Source organism: Anastrepha obliqua, chromosome 3, assembly GCF_027943255.1.
Source record: "Anastrepha obliqua isolate idAnaObli1 chromosome 3, idAnaObli1_1.0, whole genome shotgun sequence".
Classification (NCBI taxonomy): Eukaryota; Metazoa; Arthropoda; class Insecta; order Diptera; family Tephritidae; genus Anastrepha; species Anastrepha obliqua.
Window position 1 is genome coordinate 82,946,404 of NC_072894.1, and position 20,408 is coordinate 82,966,811.

At 36.1% G+C, this 20,408-nt stretch overlaps 1 protein-coding gene across 8 annotated transcripts in view; it reads right to left on the reverse strand.

Annotated features, from left to right (window-relative positions):
* The window catches only part of LOC129242477 (protein spaetzle 5), a 62,031-nt gene extending 44,735 nt beyond the window's left edge, over window positions 1-17,296 (reverse strand). For 2 of the 8 annotated variants that reach the window (XM_054879139.1, XM_054879132.1), the window contains exons 1-2: window positions 16,767-17,296; window positions 16,246-16,561 (exon numbers count right to left, since the gene is read on the reverse strand). The gene's annotated coding sequence lies outside the window, so the exon portion shown is untranslated. The other 6 variants (XM_054879138.1, XM_054879136.1, XM_054879137.1 and 3 more) reach the window with 6 other exon arrangements.
* Between the last annotated feature and the right edge of the window lie 3,112 nt (window positions 17,297-20,408).

Here is a 20,408-nt window from a genome sequence, read left to right on the forward strand (position 1 = left end):
AGATATGTACTCACTTATTCTCGTGAGGGCGTGTATAATGCGCTAATTGATTTTGGAAGGTAATTAATCAATTCTTTTCAACAGCATAGAATTGAGGGTGTCATGGTGCGGAAAATATACTAATTTAATACAAGTGGTTTAATATATGTTAAGTAGTAGAATGAGAAGTACTTAATGTAGTAGTTTTATTTCTGAAATACAGTGTACGCCATAATAGTCAGGTCAATGGAACTATTGAAAAACTTTGACAGTGTCCTTCCTTTTAAAATTTATTTCAACTTCCAAAAATAATATCGATTAACTAGCCGTTGTTATGGGTAGGGCAAAACTGTTTTCTTTTTTTTTTTTGTTTTTAGCATTTTCGTATCACATTTGTGTATTTCTCGGGAGCAGTCGCAGCTACTTCCGCTCTACTGTTTCATTTAAGCTCTCCTATGATCTTTGGGTTGTTCCCAGAATGAAGGACGATCTAGGCTAATATGGAGATCTTAATATTCAGTCAATATCGTTATTTTTCGATACGACCTGGCACTTACGATGCAAGAAGGATATTACTGGGTGTGATATGGCCGTTTTATTGGCGAACTGACTGACGAACCTACTGAGGAAAAAAAATGCATTTGCTATTGTAGTATGAGAAAGCGAAACACCATTCTAGAGATCATTCCACTAATCAACTGCATTTGGTGTAGTATCTAATACACTTCATGCCGGTACAATATAGTGCGATCTTTTCAATCTTCAAAAAGTGCGACAACATAGCATAACCCCAAAAGCAGTGCTAAAGGACGTAGGTACTAAAGAATGGAAAAAATATCGCAGGAGATTTCAAAGTTAAAGAAACAAAGACTACGAGGGTTACTACTTAACTTTTGGGAAACTTAGAATTCATGCAATTAAAACTAATACTCACGTATTCCTCCATCATACGATACACCTTTTGGCAGTCTTACAATACCAATTAACAATAATATCCGGCACAACAAAATTCGTCCTGAAGCGATTTGCGTCCACAATTGCATTCAGAAAACTGGCCAGCTGCGGGGACTCATAGCTTCAAGACCAAAACTCGAAAAGAGTTGATTAGTAAACTGCTCTTGCATTGCATGAAAACCTTCACGCTTTAAGTTAGCTTTTCAAGACGAATGTTTAAAATACCTATGAACAAACTCAAATAGCTCTCGTATGATAAATTGCTCTAATTACGACTGTCATTAAAAATTCCAAACTTAAAAATTATATTTAAGATGGTAGTAGTCGGTCTGTACGACTAACTCACTAGACCTTACAGATTCGTTGTGATACCACTGTACGACACGGGAACCTCATTTATTTTGCTTCGTGGAACCATTTTGTGGTTCTGATAAAGCACACGATTGATTCCATCGCCACGTCAGACAGTTCCATAAGAGAATTGAAAAAATATTTACCTAGAAAACCTGCTCTGATTTTAGCTAACACTGGACAATTGTAAAGGAAGTGCTCAACTGTTTCTTCCTTTTCTCCATCTCTACAACTTCAACAATATTTATGGCAGAAAACTCCTAGTCTGAAGGAATACCTGTCAAATAGCCCTGACCTTCGAGATATGCTCTCCCTTTCGCAATTCCTTTGTCTTTTTCTTGTTTATTTGCGGCCACAGTAACTTAGCTGTTACGCTTGTGCCTCATGGACAATGTTATTTATTATGGTAATCAATGTAATTAATTATTAAATTACTCGAGGTCTTTGGTAACCCAATGGTACTTCTATCGCTAAGCAGTTGAAGAGTAGTACCTTTCCTGGCCAGCTCATCGACTTCATAATTTCCCTCAATATATCTGTGCCCCGGAACCCAAATAAGGCTGACTTTGAATACGACACTAATATTTTTAAGGGCTACCCGGTATTCCTGTGCAACCTTTGCTGTGTGGCACGTAGCGCCGTCCTGCTGGAACCACATGTCGTCTAGGCCTATATAGTTCAATATGGGCCATAAGAAATTGGAAGAGTCACCACGTCTAGAGTTGGGTTTCGGGAATTTCCCGACGGGAATTCTCGAGAAATTCTCGATATTTTTCCATCCCGAATCTCGAGAATTGAAATTTTTAGCATTTCGGGAAATCCCGAATCTCGAGAATGTTTCAAGATTTCTCGAGAAATCCATTTTTTTTTTAATTTTTGTTGTCAAATATTAAGAGAAAAAACAATTCTTTCAAAAGTAAAAGAATACACATACATATGATTAATACCTGGAAACACCAAACTGTAACGGCCATTATGTTACAAAGAATCGCACACTACATACTGTTTCGCAGAATCGCATACAATTCACACCATAGTTTCAATTGCTATGCGAAAAGCCACAACAGTATAACTGTTCCATTTGTTTGTTTGTTTGTTTTTTTTTGTTTTAGGGTGACTACAGAGTAAATGCTAGATGCGTTGCTATGCTATGTCGAGGGAAAGCACTGTAACATCAAGCTAATGAAGTTTAGTTTTATGTGTTTCTTATATGTAGCAGCAGTTAAGCAATTAGAAATCCTTTAAAAATAGTCAAGCAATTTCAATTTGTTCGCAGACTTCACAGACGACGTTTGTAAATTTATTTTTTATAGTGAGCGGGTGCATTTCATTTTGTGGTACCTGATTAAGTATAAATTATACACCGTATAATAAAATATTTTGTGGTCCAAATATTACTTATTTTTAAGTTTTGAAACGACGTATCGTTGACTGTGAGTACCGGTTAGTTACTTCCTTTAAAAAACAAAATTTAAAACAAATTTTGAATTTTTAGCATTAAAAATCATGAGTTCAGAATACGAATACGACCAAGTGTGGCAGCTTTTCAAGCGATTTGACGACGAAGCAACATGTTTGAAATGCAATAAAATCATTAAATGCAAGTCATCGTCAACATCTGGACTTCACCGTCACATGGAGAGGATACACGACATGAAGCGAAGGGAACATGAGGCTCCAAAAGAACAGCCACCAGCCAAGAAGACTCGAACTCTTCACAACTTTTTCAATACTTCTTCCTCGCCTGAATCGCTTGAACAAATTGTTGCAAAATTGGCTGCAAAAGATGGAATTCCAATAAACGCGATAACAAAAAGTGAGTTCATTCGTAATAGTATCAGCCGCTTAGGATTTCATCTTCCAAAGTGTCACAAAGCTGTTCTGGGTTTGGTTATGAAGTACTGCACGAAAATAAAAAGCGATTTGAAGATCAAAATTGAAAATTTTAAATCTGCACAGCGTAAGTTCAGCTTGAGCATCGACGAGTGGACAAGCGTGCGAAACCGACGTTACATGAACATCCATATATATTATGACGATGGACAATCTGACAACCTTGGCCTGGTTCGCATTCAGGAATCATGTCCCGCTGAAAAAGTATATGAGCTCGTAAATGCAAAGCTTTCAGACTTCAATATAAAACTACAGTCCGACATCGTGGCTATTACAAGTGATGGTGCCAGTGTCATGATCAAATTTGGGAGACTATCACCAGCGCATCAACAGCACTACAATCACGGCATACATTTGGCGGTCATGGAGGTAATGTACCAGAAACGAAAAGTAATATAGCAAACAGGATATACGATAGTGACGTAAGCGATGGAGACGATTTGGATGATAGAGGCTCCGATGAAAATGAAAACAATGCAGCCAGTACTTCATTTTTCGACATTAATGCGGAAAACGCTTCCGATGACGAGGACGACAATATCGTATTTGTTGCTGACAAGACGGTCACTATAAAGTCTGCATTTGAAATCGTAAAAAAGGTTCGCAAGATAGTTTTGAAATTCAAGAACTCGCCTGTACGGAATGCCATCTTGCAGGATTATGTTAAAGAGGTCGAGAAGAAAGAGCTTTTCTTGCTGTTGGATTGCAAAACACGTTGGAATAGCCTGGAAACTATGCTGGCCAGATACATTTGCATCAGCAAGCATGTTCGTAAGGCGCTCGACACTCTTAATTTAAATTTTATGGACACTACTGACGCAGAAGAAAAGTATTGCGAGGATATCATAAATGCTCTTAAACCTATAAGTGTTGCTGTAGAAGCACTTAGTCGCCAAAATGTGAACTTACTTGCTGCGGATTCTATTCTCAAATTTTTGTTCACAAAATTGGAGAATCAGCACACCGAATTGGGCAATGAGGGTTAAGCCAACATCGACTCAAAATGAGAGGAATTTTTCTACAGCGGGTAATTTTGTGTCCAAAAAGCGTACGCGATGGTCAGACGAAGCCATTGACAGTCTGTGTTTTTTAAAACACCATTTTGGGAAATAATATTTACAATCACTTTTTTCCCCTATTTTAATAAGTATAATCTTGAATTATTTTTGTTTTGAATTTTTTTGTAATTATTTTTGTTTCACTTTTTTGTTTGCAATAATTGAAATAGTAATATTTTCAAATATTTTTTTATGTAATTTATACTTTAATAAAAATAAATAAAAATAATATTTAATGAAATTCATTGCTGTAACTGGTTTTAGATTTTTTTTTTAATTTTTTTGGAAAGTTTCCCGAATTTTCGAGAATTCTCGAGAAATCTCAAAAATTATTTTCGGGAAATCCTGCATCTCGAGAATTGAAATTTTCGTTATTTCGGGAAATCCCGATTCTCGAGATTGGGATTTTCTCGGGAAATACCCAACTCTAACCACGTCTACCGAAAAATGAGGGAAATGCGCACAAGGTTTGCGTTAATGAACACTCATTTTGATAATAAAGTTTTATCATTTGAACGCGCTGTTCAATCGTGTAACTTGCCATGATGATTTGGTATAAACAACTGAATAATAAACAGAAGATTTGACAGATGTCACCAAAACAAAATGGCTGCCACAGGGCGCCAAAATCGACCGCGCCAATTGAAAACCCCTTTAGGTTTTGTTACGGCATGCTTATTTAGGTAACCCCTTTTTTATAGTTAGCCTAATAGATGATGCAGTAGTCTGGTAGTCGAATGGATAGTTCCAGTCCTAGTTCCTTCGAAAATACTTCATAGCCAACCTTGTTGTCTAGCTTGGAACCATCTGTATATATCTGCTACTCTCTTCTTGACGGTATGCTCGTCTTGAAGAGTCTGTCGAAAGTGAGTCTAGAAATGGAACTTCTTGTTTGTGACTATTCAGAGTGTGTAAAATAGAGGCACACACTCTTAAGTCTAAGATTAGTGCAGGCAAAATGATTAGCACTTTCAGCGGTTTATTTGGGGTAGTCCTTAAAACACTATAAATACTCGTACATAATGATCGTCTTTAGTCATTCCTAAATATTAGCTTTCCACGTGAGTTTCCCAAGTACTTGACAATCTCCCTCAAAGGAACCTCATCATGAATCGTGGAACCTCAGCTGAACAACGCTTCGAAATTTGTTCTCGAATTTGTTCCCGAAGTTCATTCTGCATTCAGCAAGCATTTTGCGAGGTAATTGATCGTTTTCGCTCCAATTTAACTCTGCTCGATTCAAAACCATCAACAAAATAATGAAATGTGCGTACCGAAGAGAATATTGCTGCTGTGGCGCGAAGAGTTGAAGAAGAACCCGAAATGACGATTTGTCGTCGTTCTCAACTTGTTGGGCTTTTTACTCCGACGGCTTGGAAAGTTTTATGTAAAGATATAGGCTTGCGTGCCTATAAAATACAGCTCCTGCAATAATTGAAGCGAAATGGCCATAATTTGCATTCCATTTTCGTTCATTTACTAGATTTGGTATTCAGATTTATTTAGAGAAGTGGTCAAAAATTGGAGTGATTTAATGGGCAATGTAACTTGTAGCCGCAACGGACAAATGCCGGATAACATATGTATGTATATTAAACAATAAATGCCATGAAGTTATATACCAGATTACAATAAAAAATATGCATTCCATTAATATTTCTGTTTCGTGTTATCATTTTATGCTTTCAAGATCTTAAAAATCCACCAGATATATCTCTTCCGGATTGATCAAGCCTCTTTCCTGACAATGTTGTCAACAGAAAATTGTGCATAATTTCGTCATCAGAAGGCACATTCAGCAACACCCACACTTTTTTCACACACCAATTCATATTATAGTGTTTTTGCCTTTTCAATACCAAATCTTATTTTTTGTTTTTTTGCTTTTGAATTTCAATGGCGCACTTTCCATATAAAAGAATTCCGAACTTGCGCTATGAATGGAAAACGTTTTTTCAACATCGTATGAAAAAAACTGGCAAAAATCAACCCGATTTTTGAGCGACTTAAAAACCAATCTTTACTCTACTAAAATTGATTGGGTTACAAAATTGCATGCCCAGATGTTTTCAAAACATTCTGATTAAAATGTTAAAAATTTGTATGACAATATTTTGCAATTTATTAAGTTTTTTGCAATGTTTTTTTCAAAGTTATTTGAAAGTTTTTATTATAGAATGGACTATATTAAAAAAAAAAAATTACGAATAAATTTAGCATCGAAATTCCGTTAACATTGTAAACAGATAAAGTTATCTCAGCACAAATTTATATTCCGGCATTCGTATACGCATATTCATAACTAATTAGATAAGACAAGTGCCTTGGTGACGCATAATGTGTGTAAGAGTAGCACTTATTTATAATTGCTTCTCTTGTAAGAAAAATAAATAAATAAATTAGCATTTACTTTGTAAATACAGAGTACGATAAACGATAAGGCATCAAGGTTTTGGCCAATTCTAACTGTTTGCCCTTTTTTTCATGTTCATTATTTGTTTATGAAAGTTTTTGGTCTATCACGGGGTCTTGAGCTAAAAGAATTGTAGTCCAGTTTTGCAGTCTTGGAGGCCTACCGTCATCCATGCGGATGATGTGACCTGCCCATATGATGCGTTGCGACGTGATAAATCTTAAAATATCTTCCCCATTGCAGAGACTTAGCAGCTCCTTATTGTGCCTGATTCGGTACTCATCATCTTCTTCGCGTATTGCGTACTTTACGCAATATTTTGCGCTCAAATATTCTTAGGCGCTCCTCGCCCGCAAGAGGCATGCTCCAAATTTCTGTGCCGTAGGTCAGCTCGAGTCGAAGAGATCTCGATTTCAGGAGATTTATGTTAGTGTAGTATACACGATTCGCCGCCATTATTCTGTCAGATATACAGTCCTGCATGTTGTTGTCGTTACTTATTAGTACGCCCGGATATGTAAATTTGGACACACTCGCAAAACTGAAGTCTTCGATGTTAATAACGCCAAATGCTTTCCTTTTCCCTCATCTATTTGGTTTTGCTTTTGTTTATTGTCAGTCCTACCAATCTCGCATTTTTTTCTATCGCTAGGAAGATGTCATCTTCGTAGCGTCTACCACGGGCGATAATGACTATATATGTAGTCCGCGTATGCTATAGTCACTTTGTCGCACTTAAGTGATTAATTCGGCGCCAACTTTCAAAGTTTATGCCAAAAGTAGAAAAATTCCACAAACTTTTCATTCCAATTCCACGGCTTTTAATTAGAAGTTCTCGAATAATTTTTGGTATGGAGTTTTAAAGCTTATCGAATTTTACTACTTATACAGTATAATAAAGTGAAAATTTGAAGTTGCTTAAAAATTCCGCTATATATACATATGTACATATATAAGTAGTACACGTGTTTTCCTTGACACTGTTCGCAGTTTCTCCATTTAAAAATGCAATAAATTGCCTATAATAAATTTCTAATCTTTGTTATAGTTTGATGCTTGTATTTATATGGTTTTTATTATGAAAAAGATATAATGAACATTCCAAAAAAACAAAAAACAAAAATAGTTAAAACTCGTCCACCACCAGGGGTGGAAATTAAACTCAATAAAATAGTTCAAATAGGAAAATTTATTGAGGAGGTTGGGCTCAGAGAAATACGCTGAACCCTTGAAGGCGCACAATAGATCCTTCAGGTCTGTGAATCATAATAATAATAATAGATGTTGTTAAATCATAATAATAATAATAGATGTTTCGTCGCGGAGTGCAAGCCCCATGTATCTTTTTTATATGCACTATATTTATGCTTTTGTATTTCTTGTTTCCTCTAACTCTTGCTTGTCATTCGTTTGGCCATTCACAATATCCTCAATCAGTTGATGGCCATTAAGAAATTGTGCAAAAGCAATTTTAACAATCATTTCAACACTTGCTATTATCATTCGGTTTTTAGATAGTTTTTTCTGTGCAGAGAATACAATTTTTGACAAGCGAGTTGACAAGCTATGGTTTTCAACTCTGAATTCGCTATGAACTTTTTGTTGTTTGTTTTTATTTTCGGCTTGTCTACTTAAGAAAAGCGTTATTGTGTTTTATTGTGTGGTAACTTTAAACAAATCGTAAAATCAAGCATTGGAACATAACCATTTGCTGATATATTGGATTTTATCTCGCTGTTTTAGCTGCTGGCTGATCTCGACAAAGCCGGCTTTGGCCATGATCACTTGACGTGTGTGTCTGTATTTTGAATCGGCGTATTTTGGCGTTTGCAAAAGTTTTTTTTGTTTTTGTTTTTATTTTTTAACGCTTACGCCCAATAGTTTTTAAGCAGTTTCTAAGCCATAAAATTTGGCTGATGAAGTAACAAGCAAATGAATCAACAATGCGTTGCTTGCCAAAGAAGGGGAAATAATACAACACACAAACATACTTTGAATATGCTCATATATGTATACGTGTATATATGTACATATATTTGTATTTGCTTAAGTATTTAACAATAAATATGGCGCTGTGCGGGTGGTTGAGTTATTTTAATAACGCTGGGGTCAAATCAATCAATCTTTATACTTAATTAAGTGTGAACATTTTAAAGTTGTGCCTTTTCTTCTTCGAAATGGTTAATTGGTTTTGGTATGATAACCTTCAGTACTAAAATTATTCTCACCAATTTGGCATTGTCACAGATTAGTGTCAATCTACCTTCCTAGTTTCCTTCAGATTTCCTATTTTCGCAGATTTATGATAACTGACTGCCAAATCACGAACTGAGTTATTTGTTGACTTGTCTTCAGGTTTTTTGTATAATACCGTCAACTGGTTTTTAAATGTTGCAGATAACATACCCAGTTAACGTAAGTTTCTTGTTGAAGAACTACGCATGCATAACCGCTATGTTACCTCTGGTTTATATCAATCAGATTAGATCTGCTATTATAGACTAAAGCAACACAAGGTGAGGGCGTTAAATCACTTTGAATACAATAAAAATGGCATTTGGCGCAAAGTAAATTTTGATAATTTTTCGGAAATTTTCTTAAGCTTAGATCTGTTAGATTTAGCTTAATAACTTCTATATTCAGAGACAAATTACTATCTGAATATGACTGCAAATTATCGCTAGCCATACTTCTGTTGAAAAAACATCTGGAAATCGCGAATAAAAGCGAACGAGTTATCAACAAGATATTCAGTTTACTCTCTCAACAGAATCTCCATGGCAACCAATATACAAGGTGGCACAGAATTATTCACCCTATCAGAAGATTCATAGTTTTTGCACTTGTAAAGTAGACAGCTGCAGTAAAGCTCAAAATAAAGATTTTCAATACTCAAATATATTTTTTTTTATGTAGTAAAAAAGTTATTCAAAAATAAATGCGACTATGTGGCAACATGTACGATTCCTCTAATTTCTTTAATTGTCTCAAAATGATTTCCACGAAATTATGCCTCGTAACGTTAAGTCAATGCCAAGAACAACTGCACAAAATCACGTCCAGAATATGACCAGTCACTAGAACTCAGCAGAAAAGGTCAAAAGTGGCTCAATAGATTTACAAGAGGCACAGGAAAATAGGTTATAGCATTTTGATAAAATGATACACGGAAGATACTTTATTTCGTGCACGTTTAGAATAAATCTAGGATCTTATATTTCTTGTAGATAACTAATTCGCGCCCTTCATTCCCAATCAAATAAAATTTGATCCATTTAAAGTCATGTCAAATACAATATTTAACTTGGAAAAACTGTGGTTCCATTTCTTCAAAATTCATAGCTAAATGGATCTTTAGCAGTTGGGCAGGAACTCGTTTTCTATTTCTACTTTCGATGATTTGAATTAATTTCATCTATTTTTTTACAGCACATCTTTTGATAAACATTTAAGATGTGATATATAAATAAAGGATCTTTCAAAAGAGACGCCTACATGTCAGTAGTGAATAATTCCTGAGCTTATTTTACGTTATTTTTCACATTTGTCAAGTAGTCAGATGTACAATTTTACTCAATAGAACAACGCGTTAAAATTAGTGAAACATATTATAAAAATGGTTGTATAGACGTCACATTCGGAGCGGCACAAGGATCAATTCTCGGCCCCGACTTGTGGAACATTAGTTAGGACGAGATATTCAATATGGAATTGTCCGATTGTACCTTACTAACCGGATTCGCAGACGATATCGCAGCAGTCATCACAGCATGAAACCTGGAAGATGTTCGTAAAAAACTTAACCAAGTAACGATACGAATACAAACGTGGCTAGATTCACGTGGCCTCAAAGTAGCCACAGAGAAAACGGAGCTAATACTTCTAACCAAGAAGCACATGCTGTTAGAAGTTGGCATGCAAGCTTGCTCAAATACGCTAACCACAAAAAAGTTTTAAAAGATCTAGGCATAAGACTGGACTCAAGACTAACATTCTGAGCCCAAATAAAACACGCAGCAGAAAAAGCCGCTAAGCTCCTTACTCAGTAATACATACTCGGTAGACTGATGGCAAGCATGGGAGGTCCAACCCAATCGAAACAAGAAATAATGATGGCTACCACGCTCTCCGTTCTCTTATACAGAGCTGAACTGTGGGCAAATGCGCTATAGGTAAATCACAGATGCAAGCTCTTAGCATCGGTACAACGAATGGCAGCCCCGAGAATTGTGTCCGCCTACCGCATAGCATCAGGGCTAGCTGTTCAAGTAATGAGCTGTTTAGTACCGATAGATTTACTAGCTTTTGAAAGGAAAAGTTATGGGCATTAAAGAAAGAGGGAATGGAAGAAAGAGCTAGCAAACCTACAGCACGTGAAATAAGGGATGAAACGCTAAGGATATGGCATGACCGCTGGATTAACGAAACACGTGGCAGATTGACGGCTTGACTTATAAAAGACATCGCCACATGGAACAGCAGGAACTTCTGTGAAGTTAGTTTTTATACAACCCAAATGCTTTTGTGGCACGGGTATTTCCAGAAATAGCTGTTCAAAATAGGAAAATGCGAACATCCCACATGCATATACGGTTTTGCCGCCGAAGATGACGCTGAGCACACATTCTTCCAATGTATGTGTAGGGAACAAGAACGTCGAACGCTGAAGAATGCAGTCGGTCACAAAACTACTGATTTTAGTAACGCGCTAAGTAGTAAGTTGCGAAGAAACGTAGAAGATCTTGAGTGGTTTCGTGGAACGAATTCTCAGTATAAAAAGCGGGACCTGAACGCATGCACATAGGCACAGACCTTTGTAATGAGGAAGATGGAACGCCACTCTGAAGTAATGCGAAAGCGGTGCCAGGGTGGGCGACGGTTCCAAACGAGGCTGAATTTTTTAGTCCATGGGCATACCAATGCTACGATGGCAGCTTGCCCCCTCATCCGCAAAAAATAAAAAAAAAGTTAAAAAATGGTCGGTTTTTAAGAACAAAATATCGCAAAATTCGTGACTTTTTTATGATAATAAATGACTCCACGAATAAGTTGAAATTTCAAAGATCGGTGGAAGAATTTCACGAAACTGGTTCTGTCGAGTATAGAAAAAGGACTGGCAAATCAAAAACTGGATCTATTGAGAATATTACTGTGTAGCGCAAAGTGTAGCTGAACAAACTTCAATATCGATATCTCGATGTTCTGAACAATTAAAGATTCCTGAATCGACTGTTTGGCGGATTTTACTCGTACCAGTAGACGTGCTCATGGTCGACATTTAAATGACTTAATATTTCACATATAATATTTAAGAGCTGTATTTTGAATAAAAATAGTGAAACCTGAAAGAATCTAAATGTTTACATTCTTCTATTTCAAAAGAACATCTAAGGGCATCTTTTGAAAGGTCCTTTAGATAGTATGATCATATATGATTTGCAATGCTGTGATATCATGATATGGTAAACACAAATATGATATGGAACTAATACATAGTATAAAGTATTATATGTTCAGAATAAAATTGTTGAACGTACTTTATCGGGTGGAGTGATATTAGCGAGCGATATTCGTAGCAAAATTTCGTCCAATAAAATCGAGCCAAAACGAAGTTCGCCCAAAAAGTGAAAAGATGACTCCCAAAATTGTTCTATTAGTTCAAACTATTAAAGTTTTAACTATTATGTTTACAACTTGTAAGACATGTCTGCTTGGGAGGCAAAGTTTGCGAAAAATATTTACTTACAATTTTCACTGACAACTGATTTTGTTCAGCGGCGGCAGCCGCAAATAAAAAATTTAATTTATTATGAACAATTTCCGTCAAACACACTTCGTCTTCGCTTTTGTTGTGTACAATCTCAAATACTGCACCGTATTTTAATTTTGATAGCGAACTTTCGTCCGACAATGTTCGCTCAGTGATTTGATTCTGTTTAAATGATAATGTGATGCTGAGGTGAGGTATAAGCGAAGGGTTTTCCAATACCAGGTGTTACAGGAGAATGGATTGCTCTATCGAGAAATGGTTAACGATTTTTTTGGCCGCAATTGGATGGTATTCATCTGGACAACGTTTTTTTTTTCAACAAGACGGTGCTACGTGCCACGAAATCATTGATCTTTTAAGGGGAAAGTTTCCGGACCGTGTTATCTCTCGAAGATGTGATCACAATTGGCCATCGAAGTCCTGAGATTTAACACCTTTTTATTTGACTTTTTCCTTTGGAGCCACGTGAAAGAGAAGGTGTAGGCCAACAGCCCAGGCCAAAATAACACCTCTTATTAAAAACCCCTATACTATATTATCATCGGATAATGTTGGAATATTTACTCCATAACGACCTACCCAAGGACATTGTTCAAAAACCAATAACATCAAGTGTGTGCTTGTGAAAGAAGAGAGGGAAATCAATAATATTTTCTTGTAATAATATTGTATTTATTCTGCACTGTTGTCTAGCTGCTTTTAATTTATCTGTGTTCTCAAGGTAGTCAAAATTGTTGTGCCAAGAACTCTAATTATTACAAATCGTTCAATTTAATTATTTTAAATACAATATATAATGTGTGGAAGTGCTGAATTTTTGGTTTTCCTGGTTTAAAGTATGCAATGTTTTCTCAGGGTGTATGCCATAATTTTCGTATTATAAAGCGACGTTTTTTTAGGGAAAATGCGCCAATATTTTCAAGTTTTTATATATATGATATATATAATTGACGCGTACACCCTGTTTTGGTGTTTAGCCGAGCTCCTCCTCCTATTTGTGGTATGCGCCTTGATGTTGTTCCACAAACGGAGGGATTCTACAGTTTCAAGCCGACTCCGAACGGCGATATTTTTTACGAGGAGCTTTTTGACATACCACGCCATTTGCAAAATCTATAAATCTTTAGACAGAGTGATTAATTTTGCGCCACCACATACATTGCTGGGTGTTTTGGCCGAGTTCTCCCTATTTGTGGTAAGCGCCTGCATGTTTTTTCTACAAATGAAGGAACGCACAGTTTTATGACGTTTGAGGAGTTTTTTCCTGGCAGAAATACACTCGGAGGTTTGCCACTGCCATATTGCCATCAATATTTCTCCAGTTCACAAATCGATAAAAGGCTTCAAATAAACCAAGAAAAGTTTACGACAATGTCAAAAATACTTTGATCACTTGTCAAGGAATGACCCATGCATTAACTCTCCAGAAAGTTATAACAAATATATGAAAATATAATTTTTTTTTTGAAGTTTTGAACACTAATCAAACTCACGTTTCGTACTAGTTCGGTTTAGTGATAATATATAAATATAAGTTATAAAAATTGCTGTTTAGATTCGCATAATGTTATATGGTGGCTACTTTTGTGCTTTATAAAAACAAAGCTTTATTGCACTTAACCACAGTTGAATTTCAAATATTATGTGAATAAATTATAAAATAACAATAACAAATAAATAGACATTGGGAAGCGCGAAAAATGCTTGCAGGTGGGTGATTTATTATTGTTTCAAAAGCCACTGTTCTCATTTTAACATACAAGTATTGCAAATAATTGTACAAGTGTAAGTGTATGTGTGTAATTAGTACATCGGTGCATGTTTATGACGCATGAACATTAGGGTGGCCCAAAAAAATAAGCATTATTTTTATGCTACCCCGTAAATTAGTTTTATGGGAAACAAAATTAAACACCTATTTTTTACTTAATATTTATCCATGGCGCTATGTAGATAACCACTCAATTCGCATGCGAAAAATGCACTTTACGGAATTAAAAATGCTATAAAAAAAAACTACTCAATATTTTTCCAAACTGTTTTTTTTTATTTTGAAGTACCATCCTTCCGGTTAATGATGGAACACAACTTCATTCATATGGCTACCTCGGCTAGCCATGCACCATCCCATACGATCGGTCCAATTTTTCAACACAGTTTCGATTGTATGCGGCTGTATTTCAGCTATGACATCGCGTATGTTGGTCTTCAGTGCATCAATTGTTGCTGGTTTGTTGGCATAACACTGGTCTTTGACGGCACACTAAAGATAATAATCCAACGGCGTCAAATCGCAGCTCCGAGGCGGCCAAACGATATCAGAATTTCGGCTGATAATGCGATCTTCGAAAACAGTGCGCAAAGGATTGATCGCAGCATTCGCTGTGTGGCAAGTAGCGCCATCTTGTTGGAACCAAATGCCGTTGGAAAAAGCGTTCTTTGAGCGTATACACAACCATTTTCGTTCAGCGGAAGAATAAAACTAATTTTCTGTCAAATCAGATGAAAGCTAAGTGTTGCCATTCTTCAAATAATACCTAGTTCAAATCCGTAACGATAGATGGCGGGCCCTGTATATATTATACATTGCGGTTTGACTATTATAGATTAAACTCATTTAAGTGAGTTGCATATTTTCTTTTTAGCGTCTCATAAAATAGACGCCATCGAGCTTTGATAAAATACCACTATAAAAGTAACTGAAACTGGAACTTGAAAGACCATCTATTATGAGTGGGCGTAATTTATGGTTCAAGCCCTTTCTCTCAATTTCAAATCTATTTTGTTTTGTTTTCGGTAAATGTCTTTTCTGAATGGGGATCATTTTATAATAAGAAGTAAAATACAATAAAAGGTATGATAAAAAACCTAATTATTGCCGCTTTCATCATTGATTGCTCACCGTTTGATTTCAGGAAGATTTCCTGTTTTATGTAATGCCCACCCGCCTAGAATTACAATGAGGCATGCCGAAGAATCAGTAAGGCCCGAATTAGGCAGGCCTTACTGAGGCACGCCTCACTATTACCTTACCAGGCCCACGTTAGGCAAGGCAAAGATTGTCATGCCAGAACAATACTAAATTTGGTTGTGGTCACGAAAATCTGTGGCAGTGTCTACTTAGGCATAAATTGGAATCCCTAACTGATTTGTAGAAGGGCATCCGGAGTATTACCGAAGTTCGGTTTTTCGAACCTGCGCCTAAAGAGGCAGATGTGTGGCGATACCTTTCGGGATTTGGGCCTAGTTTGGCTGCCTTATGAGGCGCAAATTTGCAATGCGGTCTGCCTTATTTGCTCCTAATCACCGCCTTACCAAAATTTCTAGTCGGGCATGTGTCGATTATTATGACTCTGCAGCAGGGATCGCTAAATGGCCTCACTTGCAGCATTTTCGAAGAAACGACATAATGATGTCACCACTCCCAGATATATACCAGTGGATGCATTGGAACAACATCAACACGCACGTCCCAAATAGGAGGAGAAGCTCGGCCAAACACCCAAAACGGGTGTAAGGGCCAATTATATATAATATATATACATATATATTTGACTGGTCACCTTTTTCAATTGTTTGAAGAAATTGAAAAGATACTCTTTCATTAATTATTTTACAATCCGGGTAATTTTTTCGAGAAAGGTGCAAAATGTGGTTTGCGATGGACCACACTTTAAACAAGGGAATTGCCAGCTTTTATATAATAAACTATCTAATTATATAAATAGTATATACAAAAATTTAAGGTGTGTAGTTAATACTCGCAGTATATAAATAAGATATCAAATTATTTTTCTTAATTCAAGCTCACTCCCAAAATCACTTACGTTTTCTATTCCGTTCGGGTGCAGCAACTTACGTTTTGTTCACACTTGGCGCACGCTCTTTATTAATTATTAAATCCACGCACGTGCCAGCCAAAATCGAGCAATATCCAATTCGAAGAAAACCAAGTCAAACTTTTCAAAAAAACTTGGTGTGTGAAGGCAAAATAGTTTACAAATTTTACTTCACTTCGATTAAATTCGAGCCAGACCGTTCACTTTTAATTGCTGCTTTAAGTCAATTCTACGCACAGCTGCTACAATATCCGCACACTAATCACACCAATTTCTCTTGGCAATTGCCCATTTAATTCAATTACTAAAGGAAAATTACAGATTTGAAACACGCACACAGCGTTGCGTAGGTGAATTGCTTTTCGTCAAATTTACAATTGAATACAAATAAGAAATTTTGCTATGCTCGAAAAGCGAAAAATGTTTGGGGTTTCTTGAAACACAGTTGAAAAAAAATATATATTTATGTACATATAAGAAAGAAGAAAAATACAAAGATATGTATATACTTAAAACAAGTTTAAGTATTTGAAACACTGTTTTATTTATTGCAAAAAATGCAAATGAATTGTTCGGTTACGAAATTTGTATTTTAACAATTGATTTTCGATTGCCATCACGCGCTCACGCTCCTGATGAGTCGAACAGCTTTTATTTTTTGTTTCTGGTTATAGTGAAACACTTTGATTCGAAAGTAGACTAAACACGTTTTTTTATAACTTGCAAATAATTCACTTGCAAAGCACTTCAGCACAATAAAAAATAATAACAACACGTAAGCATCAATTGAGTTGAATTTTTCCCATGTCAGGGTAAACATTTGCAAAACTTCTAAACTAACGCTTCAATCGGGCTTTTTAAACACTTCAACTTAAAAATATATTTCAATTATATTTTTGTTTGTTTTGTACGTGTGACTTCTTGTGTACGAGTATTTTATGCGACGCGTATCCGCAAAAGCACGTCCGTCCAGTTCGCTGTGTGTCGACGCTTTGGGCGAAGCATGCGTTTAGGTCGCTCGTTGTCACTGCTCACCGTTGCCAACTTCGAAACCAACTGACGGCCGATGCGTTTTTCGGCCAACGGTATAGACCTTTTTCTCGCTCGCTGTAGTAGAACAAAGTTTATTTTTTACTTTCTTATTTTTTTTTGTATTTAACGTTTGCACATTTATGCTCACTTTAGCAATGTTCAGACGACGTTCGCTTGGCTATCTCAGCGCGTTCGAGTAATTGAACGCGTTTGCTGCTTCAGTCTTTCCTTTTGTTTGAGTGTTTCGGAGCTTAGGGCGCCCTCGAGACGCTCGAGCACAATGTAGGCATAGCTTGGTATATATGTATATATATTTATAGACATACATACATATGCATGTATTATTTTGTACTATCGCATACATGTATATCTGATTACATGCACACATCTGTTTGCACAAACGTCTGCGTGTGTATGTGCGTGTGTGGCTCATAACAGCGTTGCTGGTGGGTAGCGATATGCCGGTTTGGCAGCGCATTGTAACAGCTGTTACAGCTGTTTTGCTACTACAAACATATGCTGCTTTTAGTTTTAATTAAATTTTGTGTTTGCTTTTTATTTACTTGCTTTTTTGTGTTTTTGTGTTTCTGTCTGGCGGCGTCGATGGCTATGAACTGGTTTTAAGCTTTTTTGTTTTACTTAAGTAGTATTAATTAATTATTTATATTTTTTTTGCACGCGATAACTCTACTCTAATCCAAAAATTGTTGAAGCGTAAAATTTCATATAACATTAAGGTGGAGCGATAGTTTATGGAAACATGTGTTTTTTGTTATTGCATAGCATCAAAATGTCCAACTAATCCTTTATAAGAGTTAATAAAATTCATATTAAAAAAGATAATATTAATATTATTTTTACGATAACCTTTTGAGGTGCCCCACTCACCAAATTTGGAAAAAGAACACACAATTTTTAAAACTACTAATAAACTTAAAAAATATTTAATTTTATGTGTCTAACTTGGTTTTAACTGGCGTACTAAAGTATGATAGTCGTGACGGCTATCTCAGCCGAATGTGTTCGAAATCTCGGGCACGAACACCAATTGATAGAAAAAGTTGATTTCCAGTACCAGTCGCCCTTCGGCAGATAATGTCAAACCTCCGAGTGTATTTCTGAAAAGAAAAAGTTGCTCATAAAAATCCATCTGCCGTTCGGAGGCGGCTTTAATTTGTAGGTTACTGCATTTGTGGAAAATCATCAAGACGGCCACCAGGGACGAACTCACTTGTCATACACTTTTTATTCGTCACTGAAAATCATTTCATGCTATCAAAATTTCAATAACACTAAATCGCGTTATAAAACCCCTAAACACTATCAACAACACAAGTCAATACAAGAAAATCTATAAATGCATGCATGTACAGAATTTTACGAAGTGAAAATGAAAAGCTTGAATTAAATAATTTTAATATTAATTATGTCGGGGGCACCTCTTAACATGCCATGGGACAAATAATATTTTGCACCTATATTTGTGGGATGGAGAGCCAATAAAAGAGCCATAAAACACAAAAAATTCACCTCACCCTAGCGTATATAGGGTAATATACCTATATTTTGCTGGTAAATATATATTTTATTTTTATTTAAGTGCTATTACACTGCAGTTATACGTATTGATAATAATGAGATTTTTTTTAAACAATAAGCAAAAACAAAACAGGTGAAAATTAGTCACTTTCTCTTAATATACTGAAGATTTTTTTCAAAATTTTCATAGGAATTAGCAGTAAAGTAGTGAAAATGTGGTGAAAATAATATTCCGACTTTTTATAGTGATATTATCTATGCCTGGCAAAATCCTTGTATGATGCAAGAATTGCAGGTAGAAATGTTTACTAATCCGTGCAATGATGCTGCAATAAAACACACGCCACCTACATTAGGGCGGGTCAAATTGTATGGAACAATTCGGTTTCTACACAAAATTATAAGAAGATAGTCCAGTAGTGTATAGCTCTAAGGTCAATTTATAAAGAAATTACAATTGTGCTCACATAATAAAACACTTCAACCTTTTATAATACTCGAATATTTTTTAGGCTAAATTTTTTGTGTGTATTTCACAAAAATTTAACGAATTTCAAAAACTAGTCATCAAACTTAAAAATTTTTTAATTAGAAAACTTCGTAATATGAAGTTTTATAGCACTTCAGTTTGAGTACAGGGTGCCCGGTGGCATTGACGGAACCGCGTTAACTTCATTATTCGTCGGTCCGTGTGCAAGAGAGCTGCTACCCAAGGACTTCCAAAAAATATTGTGCATGAAATATTGAGGAAGGCTCTTAGACTTCATCCCTTCAAAATTCAAATCGTGCAAACACCAAAGCCTGATGATTACAATTTGCGTAGAAATTTCTGTGGAGTTATATTAGAGCAATTTCGTACGGTAAATACTATCTTCTGGAGTGATGAATCCCATTTTCTTTTAAATAGAAGTGAATATAAGCTAAATTGCCGTTATTGATGACCTAAAGGACAGTACTCACTATTAAAACATCAGCAGCCACTTCACACTCCCAAAGTGACTGGTTGGTTTGGTTGCCTTGTCAAGCAATCTAATAATTGGAGCTAATTTTTTTTAATCTTCGAGGGCAACCAATTTCTGTAGATGGTATATCTTATTGTACGATTATATTCTGCCAACAATGAGAGAAAAGACAGATCTTCAATACACACACGTGGTTTCAGTAAGATGGCGTCGCACAGCACACGGCTAGAGAAACCATGGCAATACCGCGAGATTTCTTCCCTAACAAACTGATAAGCCATTTCGGTGGCCTATCATGGCCACCCAGGTCGCCTGGTTTTAACCCCTTTGAACTTTTTTTGTGGTGGTACCTCCTTAGTAAAAAGTCTAGGAAAGACAGCGCTCATTTCAGCACTAAAAGGAAGCATCGTTCGCGATTTTAATGGCGTCCCGACTTCAATTCTGCAGCGAGTGGCATGGAGTACGGAGGCCAGTTTCCAAGAGTGTATCAAACGTAACGGTCAACATTTAAAGGAGATAATTTTTAAAAATTAAATCCGCACTTGTCTTCTTCGTAATGGTTATTGAAATAAACTTAAGTAATTATTTCTCAATTTAGCTTTTAATTCCTAATTCTGC